This window comes from Piliocolobus tephrosceles, chromosome 2 (genome assembly GCF_002776525.5).
Source record: "Piliocolobus tephrosceles isolate RC106 chromosome 2, ASM277652v3, whole genome shotgun sequence".
NCBI lineage: Eukaryota > Metazoa > Chordata > Mammalia > Primates > Cercopithecidae > Piliocolobus > Piliocolobus tephrosceles.
The window spans coordinates 49,408,500-49,423,320 of record NC_045435.1 but is presented as its reverse complement, the minus strand read 5'-3'; the positions used below and the strand labels follow the sequence as shown (position 1 = coordinate 49,423,320).

Sequence of the window (14,821 nt, the reverse complement as noted above, 5' to 3'; positions counted from 1 at the left end):
AACATGCAAATGACTGTTATCACTTAAAAGTAGTCATACTAGAATGACTTGACCCTATTCCAAATAAAATTGCCACTGATTAAAAGGCATTTTCAAACTCCACTTGTGAAACTGGCTTCAGAATGACAGAGAAAAAACTAGCTCTTCACTTTATAGGCATAGTTACATAGAAGTGTGGCAAGGAGTAAGCACTGTGTTTTACACACACACACACACACACACACTCTGTTTTTTTTTTTTTTTTTTTCTCTCTCTCTATCTTGGTTTTTAACTTACTGGCCACTGTTTAGAAAACCATCAATGTGCCCGGGCACAGTGGCTCACACCTATAATCCCAGCACTCTGGGAGGCCGAGGCGGTTGGATCACCTAAGGTCAGGAATTCAAGACCAGCCTGGTCAACATAGTGAAACCCTGTCTCTACTAAAAAAACAAAAATTTGCTGGGCGTGGGTTAGCCAGGTGTGGTGGCAGGTGCCTGTAATCCCAGCTATCCAGGAGGCTGAGGGAGGTGAATCACTTGAGCTTGACCCAGGAGGCAGAGGTTGCAGTGAGCTGAGATGGTACCACTGCACTCCAGCCTGGGTGACAAGAGTGAAACTTCGTCTCAAAATAAATAAATAAATAAAAATCAATGTTCTGAGAATAGGATCATCATCACAGTATTAGGTTAAATGTGTAATTTTCCAAGGTAACTATTTTGAAGACAGGCTTCAACACTTGACCTATTTAGATGTGTAGGTTGTTACGTTTGTTTGCTTTTCATCAGTCACATTTACATTAAAGACAATAAAATACAAGGTGATATAACTGCCAAATGTATATTATAGACTATAAACTCAACAGAAATTCAAAAGAGGATGATATAAACGTATCACACATTGAAAGAAGACAAAGCATCTTGCTAGGCACTGACACTTTAAAGGGTTAAAGTACAAAAGTTACTTTAGATAGGAGGAATAAATTCTGCCGTTCTATGCATAGGAGGATTACTATGGTTAACAGTAAAATACTGCATATTCTAAAATAGCTATATGAGAGGCTTTTGAAGGCCCTCACCACAAATAAATGATAAGGTAATGAATACAAGAACTACCCTGACTGAATCATTATACAGCATAAATATGTATTGAAACATCGAATTGGCCCAGCGCGGTGGCTCATGCCTGTAATCCCAGCACTTTGGGAGGCCGAGGTGGGCGGATCACCTGAGGTTGGGAATTCAAGATCAGCCTAACCAAAATGGAGAAACCCTGTCTCTACTAAAAATACAAAATTAGCCGGGCATGGTGGTGCATGCCTGTGATCCCAGCTACTTGGGAGGCTAAGGCAGGAGAACTGCTTGAACCCGGGAGGCGGAGGTTGCAGTGAGCCGAGATCGCGCCATTGTACTCCAGCCTGAGCAACAAGATGAAACTCGGTCTCAAAAAAAAAAGAAAGAAAAGAAACATCAAATTGTACCCTAGAAATAGATACAATGTGTCGACTAAAAAATAAATTTATCAAACAACGTTTAAATGTTTTCCCAAAAGAGAAAAGTTAATAAGCATTAAAAAATTAATCAATCTCGGCTGGGCGCGGTTGCTCACGCCTGTAATCCCAGCACTTTGGGAGGCCAACGCGCGCAGATTACGAGGTCAGGAGATTGAGACCATCCTGGCTAACACGGTGAAACCCCGTCTCTACTAAAAATACAAAAAATTAGCCGGACGCGGTGGCGGGCGCATGTAGTCCCAGCTACTGGGGAGGCTGAGGCAAGAGAATGGCGCCATATCGCGCCACTGCACTCCAGCCTGGGCCACAGGGCAAGACTCCGTCTCAAAAAAAGAAAAAAAGAAATCAATCTCACCGCTAATAACTTTAAATTTAAATATGAGATACTACTTTGGACCAAACAATTGCCAAAGGGTTTGGGGAAAGTATGCTGATTAGCATGCAGTAAAATAGGCACTTCCATAATCCATTAAGACCTTTCAAATATAGGAAATCTCCTTAATGGCCAACTACAGAGAGGTGTTTGCATAAATGATGCCACAGCTTTAGGAATAATAAGCAGACATTAATGGTTTTTTTTGTAGAATTTCAAAACCACAGTCAATTTTCACAATACTGAACTAAATAAAATTCAGAATATAAAATTTTAAGCACACTATGATTTTGGTTGTGTTAAATTATATATACTCAGGACAAAAGACTGAAATCAATAGTGCAATATGGTTTTTTCTGGGGTGTGGCCAATCTTTTCCTATTCTTTATACATGTCTGTGGTTTTAAATTTTTCTACAATTCTCTGTATTTCTTTGGTATTCAAAAAGAAAAGCAGACAATAAGAAGAGATATTCTTCCCAAAACATGTAGATTAAAAAAAAAAAAAAAAGGTTAAGGTCCAATTCCTGCCTATAAAATCTTCCAGGTAAAGTTTCATAAAACGAGGCTGGGCTACACCTTGAAAGATACATAGAATCCACATAGCTGGGGCGGGGCTTGGTGGTTCCTGCCTGTAAACCCAGCACTTTGGGAGGCAGAGGTGGGTGGTTCACCTGAGATCAGGAGTTCAAGACCAGCCTGGCCAACACAGTGAAACTAAAAATACAAAAAATTAGCTGGGTGTGGTGGCACGCGCCTGTAATCCCACCTACTTGGGAGGCTGAGGTAGGAGAATCACTTGAACATGGGAGGCAGAGGCGGAGGTTGCAGTGAGCTGAGATCGCTGCACTCTAGCCTGGGCTACAGAGCGAGACCCGTCTCAAAAAAAAAAAAAAAAAAAAAAAAAGAATCCACAAAGCTGGAAAGGAGTAGAAAGGGCATTCCAAATGGAAGAAAAACTAAAAGAATCTAAAGAGGGAATGGTTGGCAAACCAGAAGATAAATCAAATTGGAGCTAAGAGAGCTTAATCCTTGAGCTTTATTTTAACAGGCCAGTGGTTGGATGAATCACTACCAAATAAGAAATAAAGCAAAGCTACACTAAGCTAAAGGAAAGTGTTCTCAAAAAAGAGTCTTCTGTGCCACGTTGGTGTTTTTTCACATCCCTCAATCTGGCTGCCTGCTGGTTTCCATGGCTTAGATTTACCCATTTGGAAAAACAACCCCTCCCCGACAATACCAAAATCACTACCTCTGCCATGAAATTAGGCAAGAAATATACATACTCCAACCTCTAATTTAGACGATAAACTTGCCAAAAGTACGGAATATATCTTTTTTTCACATAGTACCAATCAACAGTGTCATGATAGGCATTCCAATAAGTAATGAATTACAAGTTAACAATGAGCAACACCTTAATACTGTTCATAAATCCCCACCAGAACTGAAACTTTAAAAGCTGGCAATATCAATTATTGGTAAAGATGTAGAGTTCCTGGCCAGGCGTGGTGGCTCATATCTGTAACCCCAGCACTTTGGGAGGCCGAGGCAGGTGGATCACCTGAAGTCAGGAGTTTGAGACCAGCCTGTCCAACATGGTGTGACCCCAGCTCTACTAAAAATACAAAAAAATTTAGCCGGGCGTGGTGGCGGGCGCCTGTAATCCCAGCTACTGGGGAGAGTGAGAGAGGAGAATCACTTGAACCCAGGAGGCGGAGGTTGCAGTGAGCCGAGATCATACCACTACACTCCAATCTGGGCAACAAGAGTGAAACTCCATCTCAAAAATAAAAAAAAATAAATAAAGATGTAGAGTTCCTGAAATGCTTATACACTGCTGGTAGAAGGGTAAGATGTTATAACCACTTTGGAAAACAGTTGTGCAGTTTCTTAAAAAGTTAAACATGCCCAATAATCCAGCAATTCTACTCCTAAGTATTTAACCAAAAGAAATGATCACCTATGTCCACAGAAAGCTTGCATAAAAATATTCAGAGATTGTACAACGAAGTGTACATCTTAAAATGGTTAAAATCATACGTTTTATGTTATATATATACTTGACCACAATAAACAATTCTGAGCAACTTCATTCATTACAGTTCAAAACCGGAAACTTAAAACATCATCCATTAAGTTTAGAAGAGATAAGCAAATTGTGGTATACTCATAAGACGACAATGCCAAAGAACAAACTACTCCAGCAGCATGCATGAATCTCAGAAACACTATGTTCGGCACAAGAAGCTGGATCCAAATTACTTTACATGACGTTCAAGACCAGGCCAACCTAATCTATGACTACAGAAGCCAAAACATTGGTTCTCTTTGGGGGATGTGCGTAATGACTGGTAAGGAAGCTCGAGGAGGCTCAGGGGTGATAAGAATGTTCTCCCTCTTGATCTGGGTAGTCAGCCCAAATCAAAAAGACTGTTAACAATAAATACAGAATAATGGAGGCCACAGTTTAGACAGCCTAAGGTCAACCACTCATAACCAAAACTTAAGTCATCCTGATTTCCCCAAACACTAAACCTAAATATAAAAGAAACACAAATCTGAGTTTTTTTGTCCTTATCAGTAGATAAGGACAAAAATAAGGTTTGATAAGGATCAAACCCATCAGCGAACAACAAATCAGCTTGAACAGCTGTCTGACTTCAGGATATATACATAACAGCCATTCACGAAAAAGGTCAAATCATTCCTCCTTTATGCTCTAAACTGCACTGTAACTACTGTAAAACTGAGACTGTGACATTTTTGGGTTTGAGGTCTCCCAGTCCATGAACTCTCCTCTTGTACGTATGGGAAACACTTAAAAATCTAACTTGATCTAATTTTATGTTTCACAAAACATAGGGGAAAAAAATTCACGAAGCTATACCCTTAGGAGTTCATCATAATTAATTATGCCTCAACAAAAATAAAGGAAGAAAACATAACAGGTGGAAAACCCCAGTCCATTATCCCAGTTAAGCCCAAGGTTTGCATTTTATCTAGCCCTCGCTAAGTACTCCACTATCATGAGGTCAGAGCTCATAATCAGAAATCCCCCTTGGAGCGCTGTAGTGTCTGTCCTATTCAGGGCAGCATTAGGTCTGACCAGAGAATTTTCAGAACATACAACTAATCCATCAACTTCTTAAGCCTTTTAAAATTCACTGAACTTGGCCGGGTGCAGTGGCTCACACCTGTCATCCCAGCACTTTGGGCAGGCAGATTGCCTGAGGTCAGGAGTTCAAGACCAGTCCAGACAACACCGTGAAATCCCGTCTTACTAAAAATTCCAAAATGTGGTGGCACACACCTGTAGTCCTAGCTACTTGGGAGGCTGAGGCAGGAGAATGGCTTGAACCCAGGAGGCAGAGGTTGCAATGAGCCGAGATCGTGCCACTGCACTCCCGCCTGGGTGACAGAGCAACACTGTGTCTCAAAAATAAATAAATAAAAATAAAATTCACTGAATTTAAAAATTTTGCATATATTTCATTCCTATTAAGACCCAAGACGAACCATTTAATCTTTCTTTTTAAAAAAGGCTAATAATACTTCAATAAATGCTAGTTCCCAGTATAGCGACACATACAATGGAGTGAGGCAGTCCAACTCTCCGGCCATAGTTAATAGACCAAGGGAAAAAAATCCCACACTCCTAAAATTCCAAAGAAATTTTCTACAGGTTTCCTTAATGTACTTTAAAATCCTTCACAAGACCATGGGGAAAATAAATCATCCTCTCAAATTTATATTCTGAAGTTTGAAAATAAAAGCAGTTCCTTTTCATGTTTGGATATAGTCACTCTGAACAGTAAATCAGCTAACAGACATCAACCTGGCATAAGACTCTTCATAACCTGTAATTATCTTCTTTATTTACCTGTTGCTCATCTGTCTCCCCTGCTGGAATATACACTCCATAAAGTCAGAGATCTCGCTGTCTGTTTTGCTAGCAGCCATATCCCCAGCATATAAAACAGTTCCTGGCACATAATGGGTATTAAATATTTTCCCATCAGTGATCAGTTCATTTAGCAGACTGTCCAAAGTCAAGTAACCAGAAAGCAAGACGAACAAGGGCAGCTCTCTGTAATCAAGCAGCCAACTTCAAAAGTTTTCCTACAGAATCTAAGTCTTAAAGATTTTTTCTTTCTCTCTTCCCCTCTTATTAATATTCCTCCTTTTTCCAGCTATCTTTCCTGCCTCTAAGAACAGTATTCTAAGAATTAAGAAACTCACTTGTATCACCAACTAGCTGAGTATCCTTGGGCTAGTCACACAATTGCAATGTTTATCTTTAGTGAAAAGACACTAGAGTAGATTCATTCATAAGGTGACAACACTTGCCTGGTGTGAAAAACGAGGAGTTGCAAGACAAAATCCTAGCCCTCCCAGAAATTAGAGTAAGCCAGAGGAGGGAGGTAACACAGCAAGATAAATTCCATGGCAGAAATATGCCAGTATGCCATGAAAATACAAATACCTAATCCCTCCAAGAAGGCAGAGGAGGGCCGGGAGGGGTGGCTCATGCCTGTAATCCCGGCACTTTGGGAGGCTGAGGCGGGCAGATCACGAGGTCAGGAGATCGAGACCGTCCTGGTCAACACGGTGAAACCCCATCTCTACTAAAAATACAAAAAATTAGCTGGGCATGGTGGGGGGCACCTGTAGTCCCAGCGACTCAAGAGGCTGAGGCAGGAGAATCGCTTGAACCTGGGAGGCGGAGGTTGCAGTGAGCCAAGATCACACCACTGCACTCCAGCCTGGTAACGGAGCAAGACACTGTCTCAGAAAAAAAAAAAAAAAGAAGAAGAAGAAAAGAAGGCAGAGGAGAGGAAGGTCACTTTCCAGAAGAAGCCCTTGCCCTTGACGGACTAATAGAAGCCACGAGAAAGGAGCAGGGAGATTTCAGATAGAGGCAGAAAGGCTTACTCGCAGGAAGCAGTTTCACATTATGTGGACTGCAGGGTGTGAGGGAACATGGAAAGTAAGGCTGAAGAGGTAAGCAATGATATTCTGGTAATATTACAGATGCAAACCTAGAAGGAGATGAGATTAGAGGCAGGGAGCAGTTTAGAGATTATTTTAGCAATTAAGAGGAAAACTAACGGAGACCTAGTAAGAGAGGAGTTCCTAAGACCTCTTCAACCTATTCTACCCTTTGCCCCTAGGTGACCATGTTCACTCAAAGCTTCAAGTATTCTCTATCCAATATCTCCAGCAGCAGCCTCTCCTGAGCTCTAGAACCATACACCCAATTTTCTAACATTTCTCTCTTCTTAGAAATCTCAGAGCCTTCAAACTCAACACAGCCAAAGCTAAGCCTATGATCTCACCCCAGAAACTAGTCCTCTTCCTGTGTTTCCTGTCTCTGCAGATGGCAGCACCACCCATCCGCTTGTACGAGCTGGAAACCTGGGAGGCACCCTTAGTGTCTCCTATGTCCTCTCCCTCATCCGCTGTTCAACCATCACCAAGCCCTGCCAGGCTCCTCCCTAAGGATCTCACACATCTATCCACTGCTCTCCTCTGTGGCCACTGCCAGAATTTGGCTCACCCCTATCTCTTGCCTAAGCCAGTGCAACAGGTTCACATCCTCTCCTATTACTATTTCATCTCTTATTCCCTTCCAGTCCATTCTCAAACTGCAACAAAAGTTTGCTTTTAGTACTCATCAGCCTGCACATCCTTTTATGCCCGCCTACTCATCCCCAGGAGCTCCATCAAGCCCCTGTTGATTGGCATTGCTCACCATATGTGCACCAGCACCTTATTCCTGAAGGAATCTTATTCCAGGTTTTTGTTTTTTTTTTTTCTTTTGAGACCGAATCTTACTGTGTTGCCCAGGCCAGAGTGTGGTGGGGCGATCTCGGCTCACTGCAACCTCCGCCTCCCGGGGTTCAAGTGATTCTCCTGCCTCAGTCTCCCGAGCATCTGGGATTACAGGCACGCACCACCATGCTCGACTAATTTTTATATTTTTAGTAGAGGCGGGGTTTCACCACATTGGCCAGGCTAGTCTCAAACTCCTGAGTTCAGCAATCTGCCTGCCTCAGTCTCCCAAAGTGCTGGGATTACAGGCATGAGCAACCACCCCTGGCCAGGACTCAGTACTTGAGCAAAGGGAGGCAAGAATTTAAGAATTTGGAAAAAGTCAGTACTGCATGGCATAAAGAGATTAAGGTAAAGACTAAAAAAGATTGAACTTGCCACTAGGATGTCATTTAGTGACCGTATCTGAAACAAATTCAAATGAGTTGTTGGAGCAGAAATCAGAGGACAGCAGATTAAGAGGGAAAGGGCAGAAAGGGAGCAGAGGTGAGCTGGCCTTCTTCCAAAAACGTGGATGGCAAGGACCATACAGTCTAATGGCTGGAACAAACACAAGATTTAGGGAAGGGTTTGTTTTTGTTTTAAAGTTGGGAGAGACTTGGATAGGAGCACATGATGAAGACAAAGAAGCAGGAGAGGAAGAGGAGGGTATCAGAACAGAAAGAGATCTGTGAGCACCAACAGAACAAACTGCCTTCATTGCCCCTGAAGGAAGGAACATGAATGGTGATGAATTCAGAAGAGCTTGCAGGCAGGGAAGCAACATGTGGTTCTTTTAGATTCTCCTTAAAGGAGATGTAGAGCGGATTCTTCCAGCTCTACAAGAAGGTCCTCTCCTACTCACTCTATCTTTACTGGACAAAATATAGAACCAAATACTATATGTACTGTATCAAACACCAAGAGCGCAATGCTTGATGTCCACTGTGAGTTCTGGAACTTTACCTTGTCCCCTATCAGTATCAGCCCTCTTTTATTGGTACGAAGCCTCTAATAGAAAAAAGTCTCCCAGCCTGGTCTCCAGAAACTGGTGGTAACTGCTCCGAATTTCGAATTCAGCAGAGCTGTGCTAGAAAACTGCACATAAGGTTTATACTGAGAATGACAGCTAGTTTCCATTCCCTTTACCCTCTACTCAGTAGAACTTAAAGCCTGGCACAGCTTCTATTACATATTCCTTAAAAAGTGAACCAGATCATTCTCGTGGGTGATTTTAAGCATTAGCAAAGAGGTCATAACTTTTCAGCAGGAAAATAAAACAAAGGTTCTTTCTGGGGTCAGCCAATAGCTTATCAGTGGCTCATCAGAAAAACAATAGTTTAAAAAGACTTGCCTAGTAAGAAGGGAAGAAAATGGAAAAATAAAAAAATAAAAAAAACAACAGCTGACATTAAATTAAAATTTTAAATTAATCTCTTGTCACTGTAATAGTAGTGTGCCACATAATGGAAGATGCGTTTATTTTCAAAGGGGAAAATGTCCAGAAACTTGCACTCATCACTCTGTTAACTGTTATCAGGGAAGAAGCATAGAGTCTTCCAGCTGGATTATGGGTAGTGTAAACAACTTTGCTAAATTGCTTGGCAGAGCACATCTGCATCAAACCATTAAAGTCTGGAATTCACTCTATTAAAATCAAATCATTAGCCAAGAAGAATTAACAGTCAACTATTTTCATGCAAAACAGATATAAAATAAAAATCAAGAGCAATACATGAGTAATTCTTTTTCATTCACAATTTTAGATGGTGCATAATAATGCAGAGTATTGTTTCAGAAACGTGCTGCTCTGTAACAGCCATCTCTATACAATATAGGGTACTGTTTGGATACTGGAGCAATTTAAGCTTTTTCTATGTATCCAAAAGTCCCTGGATTAAGATCCAAAGAAACCTGGCTCAGCAACAAAGTTGACTTGTAACACGTCTCAGCCTTTAAGCAAATTGCTTATTAATGCAGAAAGAAAGTTGCTGTTCAGACCCTAAGTAAGCTATCTATCTCCAGAAGTGTCCCCCATGTTGCATTCTCCAAAACTGTGCAGAATTTTCTCCCAATTTTCCATTACACCATGGATGGTGGGAGGGCTTCAACAGGTGGTGAAGAATGTGAACAAAACACTAACTGAAAAAAAAAAGTTCTTCCCAAAGTATCACCAACTCTGTTTAATAAACAGTGGAGCTGCAGATGAATGAGAAGGGAGGCTGGGACATATATTATCTGTATATAATGTCTGTATATCCCACAGCCAAGAGTTCTCACACTTGAAGAGATACTGGCTTCACATGGAAAAAAAAAAAACCTCGCAGGATGTGTGTACTACTACTTTAAAAGGTCTCACAAAAAAAGATACAAAAGAAGGCATACAGGAATCCCATTATACAGGGTTAAAAAAAAAAAAAGGCTAGAATTTGTTTAGAATTATACACATGGTAGTAAAGGTATAAAGAAAAGCAAGGTACAATTGTGGTGATCTCTTGGGGTTGGGAGGGATCTGATCAAAAGATAATACCTGGAAGGGGCAATTCACTATTTCTTGACCTGGCCATCATCACCATGTTCATTTCTCTAAACATAAAAAACACATTTTTATGCACTTTTCTGTATGTATATTTCGTTATAAAACATGATGAGAGATCGATCCCTAATACATTCCTTAGTAGAGTATAGGCATTCCATAAATGTTTAATAACAGAATGGATTTGGGATAACAAAATGGTACTAAGTTTTCTGTAATCACTTGCTAAATATATTTCAGTTTGTCATGTTTACAGACTTTGCAAACAAAAGAGTGAAATGTTAAGAGTTTGGAAAGACCCTATGCATAGCAACACATTAAAGAGGACTTTTAATAGGTTTTCTATTTTATTTAGAGTAAATAAACATTCTTTCAACTAGTCATGATTCACATGGATAGGATTAAAACATATTCTATACATACCTTGAAATTAAAACAATCTACAGAATTTTTGAAAATGCAAAAAAAGGCAAGACAGCAAAGCAACGTGACAAAAATAATTCCTTCAAACTCACAGAACATGTAACATTCAGAAAGGAAAAAAGAGAGCAAATGAAGAAAGCAGTATCATTTTCAGGCCCTGCTTTTAAAAATAAGCAGTCATGGTTAGGATTTTGTTGAGAAGTCAGGGGGTGGAAAATGACACATGAGTTCATTAAAAAATAAAAGATGGAGAGAAACCTGTTTTGGACTACAAATGTGTTGCAGAGTAAGTCTTAAAAAATAGTTGCCATGAGCTTAACTGTGCAATAATAAATACCACTAAATAGAAACCGCCACTGAATAAACGTCAGATACTTTGAGATGACAAAGATCACCAGAAACATTCCCTGGTCCAACTGTTTTTATATATTTGTGTACACGCATAAGTGCTAAGTCTGGATCTAATTTCTTCCTGAAAAAATCCAGTTTTCTGCAACATCCTCACAGGGAGAACTAAACTATATTGAGAAGTCTGGAATCTCCTCACTTGCCAAGGAGGACTGCTTTCTATCTTTACCGCATGTTTTAAAAAATCTTCACAGCAACACATCCAGGCACCCTAGGAATACAAGGCCACGCAGACAATAGGGAAGGAAGGAAGGAGGGAGGAAGACAAACCTGGCCTCCAGAAGGAGCCAAGTGTAGGCTCCAAGAGATAAACAGCCAAGTACAATAATCTTTCAAGAAGGGGGTTGAGAAACAAGGGTGGGGAGCTGGAAGGAAGGAGGGTATAATCACATCTTACTTCACAAACTGTAATTAGGAGAAAGACAGCAGCCACGCCAGCTCTCTCGCAGAGCTCCTGGGCTCACCTGGGCATGTTTTACTACTCAAGCTCCTCCTAGTTTCTTTCTCTCTCTGTCTCCCTCTTCCTCCCTAGCCCCCACCTGCCCCCACTGCCTATCCTTTCCTGCAAGTAAAAAGCTAAAGTAAAATGACTTTCCACAGCAAAACAGTTACAGATGTTCCACCTCAGAACACATCCCAGATCAAGAGCTTGTCACTTGATATGCAGGGCTGGGGACCAGGAGAGGGTATGAAATGGCCCTGTGCTGTGGCCTTTTCACCTACCCAAGCCTCCTAAGTTTCCTGATGCCTGAGCTCATTAGACAAAGAACAATGAAACCAGGACTCCAATCAACCACTGGTGGTTAGACTGGCGGACACCAAAAGATCACAGGGTCTCAGTGAACTCAGCAACTCTCTAGTGTGCGTCTTCCCTTCCATTCCAGAAAATTAACTTAAAAGTTGCCTGTGATGAAACAAGGAATAACTGTGTTTAAAACAATGAACCGTTCTAAAACGTGAAGTCGGAATAATTCACTCTTAAGCTTTGAGAGGATCACAAATGCAATGTATTCCTACTTTCTCCCAATATAAATCACGCTATTAAATTAAAAGGAGAGAATTCTTCCACCAAATTACACACTAATGGCTCTTAACCCATAATTAAAGTATTGCTACCAGCAGTGTAAAGCCCCAGCCAGCCAGGGCATGTTTGGCAGGCCCAGGTCTCAGCCCCAGGGATGATGTCAGTGCAGCGACAGCCATCTTGAGGAAAGCCGGTAGTCTAACCTGTCCCTATCCCTGTCCCTGCTCCCTGGGGACTGGCTCTGGGGCTGGCATCCACGCAGGCCTCCTCCTCTGCACAGGCAGACAAAAGGAAAGCAAGACCAGTGCCAGAGCAGCACAAAGAGCACCTTCCAGCGAGGCTGCTCACTCAGAGGTGTCTCACCTACCCTTTCCCCAACATCACAACAGCCTGGGAATTTGGACCAGCAACTGGCTTCAGAGCAAGGAGAAGTGGGAGAGGCTCAACTGTGCACGGTAATCCAGGGTGTTATCCTCGTGTTAGGCTGTGAGGGCACCCAGGACAGGGCATGACCCTAACATCACGGAGCTAATGAGGAGATAAGACATGAAATAAGCCGGGCGCAGTGGCTCACGCCTGTAATCCTAGCACTTTGGGAGGCCAAGGCAGGCAGATCACGTGAGGTCAGGAGTTTGAGACCAGCCTGGCCAACATGGTGAAACCCCGTCTCTACTAAAAATATAAAAATTATCTGGTCATGGTGCAGGGCACCTGTAATCCCAGCTACTAGGGAGGCTGAGGCAGGAGAATCACTAGAACCCGGGAGGCAGAGGTTACAGTGAGTGGAGATGGCGCCACTGCACTCTAGTCTGGGCAAAAGAGCAAGACTCTGTCTCAAAAAAAAGACATGAAATAATTCTGGAGAGGCAGTACGGCATAGGAGATTCATAGAAGAGTCAAAACTCATTTCAATCCTGCCACAAACTTTCTAAATAAACTTTCTGAAAAAGAGTTTACCTCTCTGAGCCTCACTTTCCTTGGTGAAAACAAGGCAAAGGTATTAGATGATGTCTGAGGCCCTGGATAGCTCTGCAATAATGAGATAATTAGAGGATACAAGGCAGTATATAATCAAGTGTTAAATTATACAGTAGCAACTACAGCTGCCATTGAGAGATTGCACTGATTTTTTTTGAGTCAGCCTTCATTCTAAACCACTTCCTGAGAGCCCACTCAGACCCTGTGCTAGGATTCAGGGATGCAACGGTCACCAAGAGAGAATGCTTTGCCTTCATGAAGCTTTCACCAGTCCAGCAAGGTATTCTCAGGTATTCAGAGGAGGGAAAAAAAAATGAGGGCTGGGGTTGGCCTATGACCTTTTCACAGAGACAGAGGCAAAACTGGGCTTCAAGTGGGTATCATTTCAGTATTCAGTGGGGTGATGAATGATGCAGTGGTTAATTGCTGAGTATGGTAGTAATAAGCCATGAGGTTCTGAACACATTAGCACAAGCACAGTTCTGCTAATCTGCTCATCATTAGTGAAGGTAATTAGTTAGCTCCCAGAAGTTAGCCAGACTTCGATTCTTCCGGCCCTCTGCCTAACTTCTCCTTCTCCCACCCCAAACCTGCTCATTGTGGTTAACTTTTTCCCTTTATTCTCTTTTCAATTATTCTTGCCGACAACTATGGTGGAGGGCAGGAGCCAGGAAGCAGTTACCAAGGAGGGAGTCCACATCTAAGCAATATGGAGTCAGTCAGGAAGGAAGCCCTTGTATGCTATAAGGTAAACAGCTAAAAAGATCTATTTGCGTATTAAGTCACAAGAGAGATTTAAGAAAGATGGCACAGGCTGAGCACAGTGGCTCACACCTGTAATTCCAGCACTTTGGGAGGCTGAGGCGGGCGGATCACCTGAGGTCAGGAGTTCAAAACCAGCCTGGCCAACATGGTGAAACCCATCTCTACTAAAAATACAAAAATGGGCCAGGCGTGGTGGCAGGCACCTGTAATCCCAGCTACTCAGGAGGCTGAGGCAGGAGAATCGCTTGAACCCGGGGGGCAGAGGTTGCAGTGAGCCGAGATCGCGCCCTTGCACTCCAGCTTGGGGGACAAATGTGAGACTTCGTCTCAAAAAAAAAAAAAACCAGACACATGGTTTATTTTTGAGTAGAGCTGTGTCTCATACAACTAAGGAATATGGTATAATTTAGCTGGTAAGAATAATTAACCATCCGCATCTTAATTTTTAAAACTAAAACGTCAAAAAATTAATTTGTCCCTTATTCTTAAGGGGCATGAAACTTGACTGTGCCCTAAATGAAATCAAATGTTGCCTACCAACAGTACATTCCATTTTCCAAACAACTTCCCTGGAATGCTGGGGAGCTGATATGTTTAAAACGAATATTCTCCAAGTCCAAGTGCTGGATTTAAAAGAACCATAATCTTTCCAACTTTTCTTACGAAAAAATCCCCTGTATGATTTATGCCCATCTTCAAAATACCCTCTGGAGTTCAGACCAGATGTGTGCAGTGTTTACACTGAGAAAACCACTAGGACATCAACAATTCACCATAAACACCACTCAAATTTTGCTGTGCTTTCCTTCATTTCCTCTGTATTTATTCTGGTGTTAAAATAATGTTAACTCTCATAATAAGGAAAATAGGAGCAGATGTTTAAATCAAACAGACTTTAGTCCATTATCCCATATAGCTACTCAACTTTCAAAATCAAAGTTTCTTCCTCCCAAATACCAAGGGAAGAGAAGAGAAGAGAAGAGAAGAGAAGAGAAGAGAAGAGAAGAGA

General features: G+C 41.8%; 1 protein-coding gene across 3 annotated transcripts in view; it reads right to left on the bottom strand.

Annotated features, from left to right (window-relative positions):
• Nucleotides 1–14,821, bottom strand: part of VGLL4 (vestigial like family member 4) — a 162,928-nt gene that overhangs the window by 68,931 nt on the left and 79,176 nt on the right. The gene's annotated exons all lie outside the window — the stretch shown is intronic.